At 36.1% G+C, this 12500-nt stretch overlaps 1 protein-coding gene across 1 annotated transcript in view; it reads left to right on the top strand.

The window, feature by feature from the left end:
* The window catches only part of LOC144980614 (uncharacterized), a 110110-nt gene that overhangs the window by 50715 nt on the left and 46895 nt on the right, over positions 1-12500 (top strand). The window lies entirely within an intron of this gene.

Below are 12500 nucleotides of genomic sequence, written 5' to 3'. Positions count from 1 at the left end.
TTCAACAGTCGTAACGTCACTTCCCTCGTAATGACGCATGGTAACTTAGTAAATGGGTCTAAACTATCGGAACAATGGCAGACGCCCTTATGAAATATTTCTCCCACGAGCATAAAAGCGTATCCAGAGGGGGAAAAAAGCATTATAAATCTGATCATGTTTTGACTTTTACACATTCTGATCACAAGACATATGAAAAGTTCTAGCCAGCATGAAGAATAAAAAGTACCGATTTTCTTTGTTTAGAACCACGATGGCCGCCGTTGCTGGGCCACGTGACATCAGACTATTGAATCCAATTATTAGTTATCACTTAATGCTATCAATCAAAATATAAACCTTTAAGGGTACACATGTGTTTGTATGTTGGTACGTTATATAGATAGAACGAGGATGACGTCACTCTGGTCTTTGTTATTGTTTTGGTTTTTTTTGCCATCCACGTTTATGAGTACTTCTCACTAAACTGTATGAACCAAACTATAAAAGTTCATGGTTACACATAGTTTTGTTTGTTGGTCCGTTATATTTCCGGATGGCCATGTTTTGAGCTTCTTAGCCAAGCGCATACTATCATACCACTGGCGGAGTTTGTGAGTATTTTAGACAAACGCACAGCATCAATAAATTACAGGTAGCCAGTGCAGATTACAACTCACTATATGGTCCAGTGGTATGACACTCGCCTTCGGATCGGAAGGCCATGAGTTCAAGTCCCGCTCTGAGTGGCGCATAGTTGAGTCCTTGAAAAAGGCTCTTTACTCACATTCTCTCATCGTACTCAGGTGAAAAATGAGTTCCTGGCCGTTAAAAGCATTGTCTTCGTCGAAAAAAAATTATGTAATATCACCTAACAAGTGTCGTACCTCACCCTACATGTTCAGTGTTGCTGTTGGCTAAAGACCACCTCATTAAGAGCTTTGATCAGTGGCGTGGCATGCTTACAGTATAAGGTGGTGCCAGAAACAGAAGAAAATGACTAAAAACATGCTATATTTGTAAATACAAAAGAAAGAAAAACATATACAGATAAGTAAGAGGCGGTTTATACCATTTCTTTGTTTTATTATTTTTCAAATGCTGTAATCCACTTTTTAAAGATGTAATTGGTGCCAGGCACCAAATCAACCAATATAGCCACGCCCCTGGCTTTGATCACTTTTAGTGGATGTTGTGCTATATAAAAGCTTAACATTGATGGACACAATATTATTATCTAAGTGTGGCTCAGCGGTACAGTCTTTGCTTCGTACCTGAAAGGTACAGAGTTCGATCACCTGCCGCTGGCCGTCCATGAGCACGTCGTCACCTCGCCCAAACCCAATTTGCACTGCAGCGGACGCCTGGGTTATTCCAGTCTTCCCTTGGAAAATACCCTAAAGACAAGTTTCCCCTATGGGATGAATAAGGGGGAGTTGATTTTATTTATTTATTTATTTATTTATTTATTTATTTATTTATTTATTTATTTTATCTAGCCTTTAACTCACTCAATCCTAGAGATTTTTGTTACTTTTCAAAATTGGATAAAAATGTATTAAAAAGAGAAGCTTTGATACTACGCCTATAATTTGTCTCAGAAAAAAAATGTAATAAATAGGCAAGGGGTAAAAGTAACACCTGTAAACAACGGATATAGTCGATGTTAGGGTTGAATGAGTTAAAATAAATTCTTCTCATTTCATTCTGACCTCATTATAAACCAGACGACAGAGCCCAGGACCTAATTCGCGTCCTCTCAAATATACAAGCCATTTCTCTCTGCCCACGCCAGCATCATGAAGGCTTGTTGTCCAAAACTAGTTGTAAGTCGATTTCTCTAATTTTTTTGAGATTTGCCATCCATGAGATAAATTGAAACGGTGATAGATAAATTTTATTATGAGCATCAATTATTGACACAAGAATTTCCCTAGATTTGTATGAATTTTAAGTTTAAATAATATGATAAGATAATAATAGATATCTAGACCGAATGAGAAATTTTAGGGGAAATAATCCTCAATATCTCAAAATGGGAAAATGGGAGTTAGGGAGTTTTGGTAAACCATTCTTCAATATAATTGTAATAAATGAATGATATTATTGATTTTGTTTTTTTCTGTTCTGTTTATTTGTCTTTTTTTTCTTTCTTTTTTTTTTTCTTTTCTATTTTGTTTTTTTTTTTTTTTTTTTGGTCGTTGGTTTGAGTTAAAAGGCAATTCGGTAATGGGGTCGTCTTGTATGATTTTTGGCTATCAGTCTATTATAGGTCATTGGTTCGAATCCCGATGTATGTGGTGCAAAGTCGAGTAACCGCAAAATGATCTTGACTCCCATAGTCTCACTCCTCAACTAACTGAGGTGTAAATGGAATAGACTTTTTGGGTACAATTGGTAATAATTATGCTATATAAAAGTCTTTTTTGTCGTTTGTTTTTGGGGGTTTTTTTTCATTTGTTTGGGGGGTGGGGTTCAATCTCATTATATAAAAAAACAACTTGAGCTTTTATATAGTGCAATATCCACTAAATGTGCTCAAAGCGCTTTACAAAAGGTCCCTTACCAAGATCAGCACATAACACGTAGAACACGCCTGACAGGCGATATTACAATTTTTCCGACAGGACAACGCTGTTGGCGGCCAGGTACTCATTTTACACCTGAGTACGATGAGAGAATGTGAGTAAAGAGTCTTTTCCAAGGACTCAACTAATTATGCGCCGAGCGAGGCTCGAACCCAGGACCGTCCGATCCGAAAGCCACATAGCCGACCATCATAAACCAGAGGACATAGCTCACGTTCCCGCCAACCGCCCTCTCAAATGAACAAGTCACATCTCTTTTGGTATTATTATATTTTGGTAATTGGTACGTACTAATATAGTATGAGACTCGGCCATCTTACTTACTTACTTACTTACTTATTTACTTGCTTACGTACGTACTTACTTACTTACTTACTTACTTACTTACTTACTTACTTACTTACGTACTTACTTATTTACTTACTTACTTACGTACTTACGATAAACTTCCGGATAGCAATATTGTGAGCTTCTAAGCGAAGTGCATACTATCGATAGATATTATCTATAGATAGTATGCGTTTGTCTAAGAAACTCACAACATTGCCATCCGGAAGTATAACGGACCAACACAAAAACTATGTGTAACCTTTGACATTTATAGTCCGGTTACTACAGTTTAGTGAAAATTACTCATAAACGCGGATGGCAAAAACCAATAACAAAGATCTGAGTGACGTCATCTTCATTCTATCTATAGAAGGAACGAAATCGACGGCACCTAGCTCTTTATTAATGTTTTTAGACAGACATTGTTATGAGTAGTTCTCCCTACACTCTATCAATCAGACTTTTAACATTCTAGGATACACATAGTTTAGTGTGTTAGTACGTCAGAGATCCTGTGATCTTGTCTAAGAAATTCACAACTTTGTCATCCGGAAGTATAACGGACCAACACACAAAACTATGTGTGACCTTGAACGTTCATAGTCTGGTTAATACAGATTAGTGAGAATTACTCATAAACGATAACAAAGACCTGAGTGACGTCAACTTCATTCTATCTATTAATGTGCTGAACGTGAGCCTGGCAAGACGCTCAATGCAATTGATGCTATGTGTTTAGGTAAAATTCTCACATCCTCCTCCAGCCAAATTAAACATACACAAAACTGTGTACAATGCTAAAGGTCTACATTCCTATTGATATAATTTAGAATTTGGTGAGAACTAATCACAAACAGGCTGTCTAAAAATAATAAGGAAGGACTGAGTGACGTCATCTTTGATATTTCTATAACTTACAAAAAAGTATAATTTGTGCCTTGTTAATTCATTGTCCTGTCTGTTGATGAAGGGGAAATCCGAAACATCCATAGCATTCATTCATTTGCCTCTGTTCATAAATTGGAGCTGAAATTTGTCCTCGCCTAGCACATAATGTTTGCAGGTCTGATAACCGAACGCAATTATGGGCCTGATTTAACATTGTTGTACTGGAGGATATTTTGTGTCGATTTGAGAGTATTTCCATCACAACAATGAGCCCATAACAATTCGGGTTATCAGACCTGCAAATAAGTATACGTCGGTCTTTGCCATGTTCATGGGAAGAGGTGATTTCAACTTCCTCTTACAAAAATAGCAATTACCAAATATGGAAACATGACGTCAGCAAAGTTAAATAACACGATATATGTTCTTATGTTATTAGTCTGGGGCACTCGCGGGGTTTCCCAAATCGGAATAAAAAGGATTAAATTTAGATTACTTTTGGTGTTAAGAAAAACCGATTACTTTGTCTAAAAATAAATTTAATTATTTTTCTATATTAACCAGTTGTTAAGTACAGTATTATGGAAAGATTCGTATTTAAAAATTTAGCTAAATAACTTGTCCTTTGATTTTACTTTTTAGCTCCTTAAAAATTGATATTATTCTACCCTTCTCATTGGAAAACCCTATAGATAGTTAGAAGACGACGTCACTCAGATCTTTGTTATTGTTTTTTGTCATCCACGTTTATGAGTAATGCTCACTGAACTGTATTAACCCGACTATAAACGTTCATGGATACACACAGTTTTGTGTGTTGGTCCCTTATCCTTCTGGATGGCAATGTTATGAGCTTCTTAGCCAAGTGCATACTATCTATATCTAATTTCTTAGTAAATACGTAATCGTTGAAAAATTATTTGAACGCTTTGAATACAAATTTTATTCAACGATTGCAGAATATTTTCGCACATTTCATTGGTGTGAAATAAGCTGTAAAAGACATCTCATTGGCGATTATATAATCTTTTGGTGCGCATGAATGCAAATCCAACGTTTTTATTTTTGGGTCAAATTGTCATTCAAGCAGGAGAAATATACAAATTATGGTGAATAGAAGTACTAATACCAAACCATTAATTTGGTCACAAAATATCTGATAATCTTACTTGGAGGGGTAGAATTAACGTATTCTTTCATTTCTTTGTATTTATTAAACTCGTTATAGGGAATGAGATTAGCGGAAGAGTAGCGTCCCTTGATTGGACGTCACACATAGTCTGTGACGTCACCAGCAGAAAAGTTATTAGAGAGAGAAAGTCATGTTGGTTGTGCGCACAACCAACATTGCGTCGAGATTGCGAACGAAGAACACGTCTCTCAGGTCTTTGTTATTTCTTTTTGCCATCCGCGTTTATGAGTAATTCTCACAAAACTGTTTTAACCTGACTATAGATAGAATGAATTTGACGTCACTCAGGTCTTTGTTATTTTTTTTTGTCATCCACGTTTATGAGTAATTCTCACTTAACTGTATTATCTAAACTATATACAAGTTCATGGTTATACAGAGTTTTGTGTGTTAATCCGTTATACTTACGGATTGCAATGTTGTGATCTTCTTAGCTAAGCGCATACTAGCTATAGGGAATGAGATTAGCGGAAGAGTAGCGTCTCTTGATTGGACGTCACCGGCGGAAAAGTTATTAGAGAGAGAGCGTCATGTTGGTTGTGCGCATGCGTCTCTCGTCCTCGCTTCCGGTGAAAGCGGTATTAGACACTTCATCGAAAGCGAGGACGAGAGAGACGCATGCGCAAAACCATTTTGACGTTCTCTCTGTAACGTGACGTCCAATCAAGGGACGCTACTCTCCCGCTAATCTCATTCCCTGTAGGAAATGAATCAGCAGGACGGTCTCTTGGGGCTTCTTGATGACCTCTCCAGACGGTGTGACCTGAACCGGAAGCCTGGGATAAAATCCTCGTGGATTTGTTTCTTTTTTTTTTTTTGGGTTTTGGTTTTGTTTGTCTTGCTTTAAATTTTTTTAATAATTTGTTTTGTCGATAACTTTTCTGTTAGTTTTGTATATTTTTTTTCATTCTTGTGTTTCGTTGTTTTGTTTTTGTATTTGTTTGTTTTGTCGGAATTATTATTTTAATTAGTATTTTTTTTAATAGTTTTAAAAAAACTTATATTGCTGTTTTGTTTTTACTTTTTAATTATTTTATTTATTTATTTTTGTTTTGTTTTTGTTTTTTGGTTTGTTTGTTTTGTTTTTTTTTGTTCTTGCTTTATGTTTGGTTGGTTTTTATTTTTTTATTTTTTTTCTATTCTATTTTTTTTTTGTTTGCTTGTTTCGTTTATTTTACGTTTTTCTGTTGTTGTTGTTGTTGTTGATTACTTTTTGAGGGCATTCCACCTGATCTAACAGCTAACCCAGCTACCCAATCACTTATAGGTGGAGACAGGGTTTTGGGTTTGAGGCGGCGGGAGTGGGGGGTGGGGGCTCAGAAAAATGTCCTGGCTACACCCCCCCCCCCCCCCACCCCCCCCCGAGACCGATCACGCTCTATGCCTTTGTGTGTGTGTGGTGTGAAACAAGTGCTTTACCAATTAAGCTATCCAGACAGGCTACGCTATTTTTCATGCCGGGTCACCTTAACCAGTTCATTGTCGTACTCTGTAAAAAAAAAAAACAACAAAAAAAAACAAAAACAAAAATCGTATTTAGAAATTTGGCCAGAAAACTCGTCCTTCACATATCAGTCAATTTAAATGACCCTCATCTTGATAAAAACTCTCAGGAAGTCCCAGGTTTGAGCGGGGTTTTTTTGCCAAGATGAGGGTCATTTAATTCGACCAATATTTGAAGGATGAGTTTCGCCAATTTTAAATACGAGTTTTCCGAGTACGCAATGATCATTAAATCCTCCCTCTATAGATAGAAGGTTTAGAAAAGGATATTTAGCTTTTAGTCACTCTTCAGTAGGATTTGAACATTGAAAATGAAGCATGTTTTTCTGACTGTTCAGTTAGTTCAGACTCAAAGATAGAGATTGATTGGTGTTGTGAGGTGACGGGGAAGGGGGGGGGGATTGTTTGCTGTGTTAGTATGTTAGTAGGATTTGTAGTAAAGTGATGAGTAAAGTATGAGATAGATGGTAGTTTATTTGACTAGTAGTAGTATGAGTTAGTGTAGTATACAATAGTGTGTAGTAGGAGATTGTATATATAGAGTGGTATAATATGTTAGAGTTAGAGTAGTGGACTGTAGTAATAGGTAGAGATGTGGGTAGTAGAGGGAGGTGAGGAGAGTTGTGTAGTGTATGTAGTGTAGTAGTAGTAGTAGTAGTAGTAGTAGTAGTAGTAGTAGTAGTAGTAGTAGTAGTAGTAGTAGTAGTAGTAGTAGTAGTAGTAGTGGTGGTGGTGGTGGTAGTGATGGCTTTTTGTTGCTATTTAAGAAATAATATTATTAATGTCTCTTCAATTATAAATGATTTTTAACCAGGGGGGGAATTTGTCTTGAGGGTCTATTCCAAAGGAAGACTGGAATATCCCACGTGTCAGCCGCAGTGCAACGCCCCAAAGTGAGCTGGGGTGAGGTGACTTTCTCAAGGCCACACAGCGAAACGGGTAGTCGAACTCGGTACATTTTGGGTACGAAGCAAAGACTGTACCGCTGAGCCATGCTGCTCCTAAAACAGATAAACTTCATTTAAGTAATATAATTTTGAACAAGTGTGTATGAAAGGTGCCAGACAAAGCTAGAACGTAATATACAAGAATCTTTTTTAATTGCCAAAATATCAGTACACCTCGACGGGGGATCGAACCTCAGATCTTGTGATGAGTATAGATAGAATGAAGTTGACGTCACTCGGGTCTTTGTTATTTTTTTTTTATTATTATTATTTTTCCCATCCACGTTTATGAGTAATTCTCACTTAACTGTATTAACCAGACTATAAAGTTCATGGTTACACAGAGTATTGTGTGTTGGTCCGTTATACTTCCGGATGGCAATGTTGTGAGCTTCTTAGCCAAGCGCATACTATATAGATTTTAAAATTGGGAGCCTCTGTGGTGTAATGGTAGCACGTCTGACCGATAATCAGAAGGTCTGAGGTTCGATCCCCAGTCGAGGTCAATTGATTTTTTGGGATGTTTATTTTTTTTCTTGTATTTCGTTCTTGCTTTGTCTGTAACCTTTCATACACACTTGTTCAGATCTTTATCTTACACCGGTGCCCGCTCCTTGGTTTCTTAATTTGACATAACTTTGGCTGTATCTTCAATATCCTACCTCTAGATCATGTGAATGTTGCTGCTCGAAGCTCAGAGATATAAATAACAATGTGAAATTGAATGTAATCTTCAATTTACATTTACTATAAGAAAACAGATAAAATGGACGTTTCGGGTTTCCCCTTTATTAACAAAACAGGATGAATGAAACACTACAGACGAATGAGATAACTATTTCATTCGTCTGTAGTATTTCATTCATCCTGTTTTGTTGATAAAGGGCAAACCTGAAACGTCCATTTTTATCTGTTTTCGTATATTAAATTGAAGTTTACATTCAATTTCACATTGTTATTTATTTCCTCTAGATCACACGAGCAAAATTCCGTTTTGTAGTGATGGATCGCAACTTTTCTCTTTTTACAATTCCATTCATTATCTAATTCTAATGGAGAAAATTAGCAGATAAAAAGAAGATTGATTTAAAAGGAGATCGAAATTAAACCAATTTTGCATAAATTCCGCCTCTTAATTATCTCATTAATTTTAATTAACATCTGAGAGGAGATAAAAATATCACAATCAGATAAAAAGTGAAAGAAAGGTAAAATATAGCCCGGATGTAAAGGATATTTCGACTAAAGCAGCCTGACGAGTGACAGTTAATGGGGAATTCGCTGAGTCTTTTCTTTTAAATCAAGGTGTTCCCCAGGGTTAGGTTTTGGGTCCTAGATTGTTTTCACTTTACTTAATTCAGTTACCAAAAAATAATTGAGTTACGCGGGGTAGATCGTCATAAATACGCAGATGACACTCAACTAAAAAGTAGATGGCCATGAGCGGGCTATGTGGACTTGTGGTACGACACTCGGTTTCGGATCGGAAGGTACTGGGTTCGAGCCTTACTCGGCGCATAGTTGAGTCCTTGGAAAAGGCTCTTTACTCACATTTTCTCTCCTACACCGTAAAATGAGTACCCGGCCGCACAGCCGTTTACTGCTTTCAACATAGTTCGACAGGTAAATTTTTTTCCGGACGCTAGTTCATAACAGACGGCGAGTCACTGCCTGTGCGAAAGGGAGACTGAGCAATTTTGCCGATTTTTATGATTTTTTTCTTAAGTTCAAAGTAGCACAGTAAAGATGCTATTTGGTGTTGCAATAAGATATTTTAGAGTCAACTAGTGCTTCACATGCTTTTATTTGACATTATTTTAATACACCATTTGGGATTATATTTTAAAGGAAATTGTTATTATTATTATTATTATTATTATTATTATTATTATTATTATTATTATTATTATTATTATTATTATTATTATTATTATTATTATTATTATTATTATCATTATTACTATTATTATTATTATTCCCCATTGTCTTCCGTCCTTCCGGACATACAACCCAGATTGCTATGATGTGTTATATATTATATTCCAACTCAGTGTCCGTCTGCCAACAAGACAGTCATCTCGTTCCTTGCTCGAAATTATTATTCCCTAGACACGCATACCAAGGCAAGGTTGCCAGATTAATTTTTCCAAAAAAAAATGCCAAACACGTCAAAGAAAATTGCCAAATTGTCTTTAACATAATGCCTAACTTTTCCAGGAATTTCTATTTCTGCTGAGACCCATATAATATTATACTATAATAGATCTATTTTAGACAGTTGGGGGGAAAAATTAAAAATAAAATGCCAAAGAGGTCACTATATCGATGCTATTTTTCCAGCTTAAAATAAGGGTTGAGTTTCTAGAAATCCGCATACGAAATGTCAAATTGGCAACCGTGATCCTTGCTCTAGTTTACCCCAAATCCTATATATAGCGTCTCCATCAAAACTGTTCTCCCTGGCATTCCCAACGGGCCCTCTCTATCCAACATTAAGGACAACGATTATTATTGTTATTATTATATATCATTGTGATTATTTAAGAGATAAAGAGTTCTCGCAGTGCTTTGTCGAATGCAAAACAAAAAAATGCCAAATATGTCACTGAAAAATGCCAAATATGTCACTGAAAATTTTCAAATTGCCATTACTTTCTTTTATTTATTTTTTTGTTGAAATGCGCAGTGGAAATAATGTTTTATTAACCCGCTGCCCCACATAGTGTCTTGATTTTATTTTTTTAAATATCACCTCGTCTTGCAAGTCTAAAGCTAACATTTTGTATATTTTGTGAAATTAGTCTAGTGATAATTTATCGTTAACTTAGATAAAATTTAGCCATTTGAAAAAATAAACATAGACCTCAAAATGAAATGCCAAAACTGCCAAGCTGATTTTTTTTCTAAGCCAATTTTCCAGCGTAAAAAAATCGCCAAGTTTGTTTGTTTTTTTGTTTTTTTTTTAATTTGGCATTAAAAATGTCAAATTGGCAACCGTGATCCTTGCTCTGGTTTACCCGAAATCCTATGGCGTGTCCACCAAAACTGTTCTCCCAACCATTCCCAGCGGGCCCTCTCTGTCCAACATTAATCACAGCGATTATTATTATTATTATTATTATTATTATTATTATTATTATTATTATTATTATTATTATTATTATTATTATTATTATTATTGTTATTTTTAGTATTATGTATCATTGTTATTATTTAATCCAGAGATACACAGCTTCCGTAGTGCGTGGCCGCGTGCAATCGTAACAGTAGTGTTTGCACACTGAAAAAACACATTTTTCGCCATTTTAACCAGAAAATATTACCTTTAAACACAACTAATCACCTCAAAAAAAAAAAACCAAAAAGAAGAAAACGAAAATGTATATAGATAGAATTAAGTTGACATGACTCGGGTCTTTGTTATTGTTTTTTGCCATCCACGTTTATGAGCAATTCTCACTAAACTGTACACAGAGTTTTGTGTGTTGGTCCGATATAGTTCCGGATGGCAATGTTGTGAGCTTCTTAGCCAAGTGTATACTATATATAGATAGTATGCGTTTGGCTAAGTAGCTCACAACATTGCCATCCGGAAGTATCACGGACCAACACACAAAACGATAATTTTTTTTCTAACCCCTCCCCCCCCCCCCACCCCCTGTCCACTCAGCAATGAATAGGTAGCTGGGTCTGTTAGATCTGGCGGAAGTACTTTGCGATAAACTAGCGTCATATCTATCCCAAGGATAGCCAACAATTGCTATTGTCCGTTTCACGCTGTAGAAACCGGGATTAACTCCAGTTTCATTGGCCTAATGGCTCTGCTTTAAGATTATTATAGAAGGAACGGAATGGACGTCACTCAACTCTTTGTTATTGGTTTAAAGACGACCATTCATTATGGTGATTACTTTTCACAAAATTATGTCAATCAAACTATACACGCGTTCAAGGTTACACATAGTTTTGTATGTTGTTATGTTATATCGACTGGCAGATGCTGTGAGTATTACCCCAAAACGCATAGCATCAACATGATTTTTTTAATGACGAAAATGGGGATAAGGTGTTTTGTCAGTCTGCGTTGAAAAATCTTGATGACTTTCGAGTCCATTGCCTGGAAGTTGATGGGAAAGGAGGGAGGTGGGGGGGGGGGGGGGGGGGGGTTGCAGATCGTTGGAAAATTTCATTTAATGGATGAAGGTGAATGGCCTAGATCAGACCTGCCAAGCGCTTTGACAAATTCGTGGAATTACGATTTTTTTGGCTCCAGCTAGAGAACTGCATAGCCGTTTTTGAATCAATAAATCTTGTTGAAAAGGAGAGTTTGGTTGCTTAGAAACTGTATTTAGGACTTTGGGGAATATTTTGATTATGCTGAGGGCAAATAATTGATTTGTAATGCTCTTTATTGTGCCCTTTTCATTTTTTTCCCTTGGAAACTATGATTTTTTTTAAAATTTGAAGTTGGCAACTCTGGCCTAGTTTAATCTTTGTATATAAAGACAAAGAGATAGCTGACAATCCTGATTTCAAAATATCACCAGCATCGATAACTTTCAAGTATTTCTCCTATCCAAACCCTCTATCCGGCCGACGTGAACATTTTTCAGGTCTGATAGCCGGGGGAAATGTATGGCTCGTTTTAACATAGCTGTAATGGACACTATTTTATTTTTATTTTTTGTGTTTTTTTTTTTTGTGTTTTTTGTTTTGTTTTTGTTTTTTATTGTTTGTTTGTTTTTTGCGTTGGTTTGATGGTATTTCCATCTACACCTAATGAGATCATGTCAAATTGGGTTATCACACCTGCAAATAAATAAAGTTCGTTCTATCGCATAGTAATGAGTCGACGTGCACTTACTTATTTGCAGATCTTATTACCCAATTCCTTATGGGCTCATTGTTGTATTGGAAATCTCAACAACAAAAAAGACGCAAAATTTAGTCCATTACAACCATGTTTATCATTTCCCATAAATGTGTTCGGATGTCGGACCTGTTTATATGCACACGTCGTGTAGAGTGAATGCTTTTCCTCCTTAATTCAGTCCCTTGATTGATGAAAAAAAT

Source organism: Berghia stephanieae, chromosome 10, assembly GCF_034508935.2.
Source record: "Berghia stephanieae isolate SIO BIC M18660-M18661 chromosome 10, UCSD_Bste_1.3, whole genome shotgun sequence".
NCBI classification, from domain to species: Eukaryota; Metazoa; Mollusca; class Gastropoda; order Nudibranchia; family Aeolidiidae; genus Berghia; species Berghia stephanieae.
This window is presented reverse-complemented; position numbering and strand designations above follow the sequence as displayed.